We start from the raw sequence: 2500 nt of genomic DNA on the forward strand, positions 1-2500 counted from the left end.
TCTCTGGAATCTAATCAATTAATACATGTCACTGCTTCCCAAATTTAAATCAGCTGCTGATTAAAAAGGCAAAAATTTAAAAAAAAACATCAGAAACTGTCACCAAGGACCTGAGTCCAGAAAAATGATTGAAAACAGCCCTTCTTTCTACTGTATGAATATGAATGTGTTCATCCTTTGTATTTGAATGAACTGAATTAATCTATGGAAAGTTATCTAGTTCAAAATTAGGCAAAAATGAAATGTGGTGAGCAATACGTCATCTGTTTCACAGTTTTACCAATTTGCACTCTGTAAATTAATGTTTATAATAGTCACATGTAGACCTAAGGGGTGAAATGGGCCTTCTGGCTTTGCATCTGTAAAGTCCTAGGTAATGCAATTGCAATCTATTTTCATTAAGTCCAATCCTAACTGCTGAACTTCAGTCAAAGCAGTGCACCAGATACTGCACGTCCCCTGGCTCAGGTATAAAGCTCATGTCTACAAGCTACTTGATTGTTTTACCTCACCTTCTCAGACATTGTTCTTCTGAGGCTTGGCAGGTCCTGTGGGTGACATTCACACAGGTTACCTGACAGAAGAGAAATGCTGTAGCAGTAGCTGTAGTTTCCACTGTGATGATGGGAGGCTCACACAGGGATGCATGGAGCAGGGTTAGAGAGAGAGCGTAGGAGTGAAGAGATCTGAATGCAGTAATTTGGATAGAAACGGGAGCACCTATATATGTATATGTGTTCTGTAAATACACAAGCAGAGGGAGAGAGAGAGAGAGAGAGAGTCATAGATAGGGAATGCCAGTGTGAATGGATCCTGGCTTTGGTATTGACAGTGTTGGGGAGTAGTTCCACTACATGTAGTTCAGGGGTCACCAACCTTTTTGAACCTGAGAGCTACTTCAAGGGTAGTGAGTAATACGAAGGGCTATTTGTTTGATACAAACTTCCTGAATAACAAAGTTGCACGGTTCACCTTTAATGAGAATAATACATTTTAACATTTATGAACAATACAATTTTTGAACAAATCATGAACTCTGTCCCGTGTTTGTACAAATTAGCAGTTTAATTAAAAAAAAAAAAACATCAACTCTATAACATTTTTAAATGAAACATATCACATTTGTACTAGTCAATAAATCTGTAGCATTTTTAACAAATCATCACATCTTTTACACTTTTTGAACAAATTATTTTTCACATTTTTGTACAATATTTGAGTTTAACGTTGCCATGGTGTTTCACTGAAAACATCTGTTATCTCTTTCTTTGTCTATTAGTGGGAAGCCTGGCATTGCATGCTGTTCACCAGTGTACTGTAATCTGGGGTATAAATTGACACTGCAACTCTGAGTGAGTCTTGTAGATGTGCATCAGTAAGGCATGTTCTGTGTTTGTTCTTGATGAAGTTCATGCCAGAAAAGGCTGATAGGTTGAGATAGGTTGAACCAAAAAGGCAGGCAACTTTCATAGCTGCTGTGCACACACCTTTGTACTTTTCTATGTCTACAAGGCACCAAAAGTTTGGTGCACCCTGATGGGCTTTGAGGTGGAGGTCATTTTGCAACGTTAGGATCCTCACAAAAGGCCTCCTTAATGTGTCTGAATTGGCAAGGGGGGAGAGCCAGTAGTACAGTGCATTCTTATGATGCTTATTAGACCAAGCAAGCATGTCATAATTGCTTCATCTTGCGTAAGGCTACAGGAGGCAGTTTTCAGGAGCTCAAGTAAAGCACTCAATCCTTGTTTGACAGAAAGAATATTTATGAACATTTATGAACGTTAAAGAACATTTATGAGCATTTTTTTAAACATTTTAGCACCACGACTTGCAATCTCAACGTCGCTGGTTGGATCTTTGGAGAGAAAGGTAACATCACGTCACACAACCTCTGGGGTCACACAACCTCCGGAGTCACATAACCTCCGGGGTCACCCTCCATTGTCTGCCTTAGACAATGCCCTAAGAAATAGAATTGAATTTAAGAGGAGAATCGAACTTGAGAAAATTGAAAACCACGGCAATTGTCAGTCTCTCTTTCAGGCATTGACTCCAGAGATACAGAGATCTCTCCAAGGTCACACGTGATGAATACAAAAGATGTTGGAGAAAAACCATTACCTTGACTTGAATGACGAATGAATGCAGATCACAAAGAATGGGATGTTAGCCTGAGGATTCAGTTAAATGCAAAGAGAAGCAGCTTTAAATGGAACAGTTAGGTGAAAACAGACAAAAGCAACTGATTATGCGATGGTGAATAAGGGCCCTGTGTCCACGGCGGGCCACTCAGGACCTCCCTGCTTGTCTCTCTCTCTCCTCCCTGCTTGTCTCTCTCTCCTCCCTGCTTGTCTCTCTCTCCTCCCTGCTTGTATCTCTCTCTCCTCCCTGCTTGTCTCTCTCTCCTCCCTCCTTGTCTCTCTCTCTCCTCCCTGCTTCTCTCTCTCTCTCCTCCCTGCTTGTCTCTCTCTCCTCCCTGCTTGTCTCTCTCTCTCCTCCC

The 2500-nt window shown here is 41.0% G+C and overlaps 1 protein-coding gene across 1 annotated transcript in view; it reads left to right on the forward strand.

Moving 5' to 3' along the window:
- The window catches only part of LOC310822456 (melanopsin-A-like), a gene marked incomplete at both ends in the record, with an annotated part of 30004 nt that overhangs the window by 7209 nt on the left and 20295 nt on the right, over window positions 1–2500 (forward strand). The window lies entirely within an intron of this gene.

Source organism: Argentina silus (assembly GCF_951799395.1).
Source record: "Argentina silus genome assembly, chromosome: X".
NCBI classification, from domain to species: domain Eukaryota; kingdom Metazoa; phylum Chordata; class Actinopteri; order Argentiniformes; family Argentinidae; genus Argentina; species Argentina silus.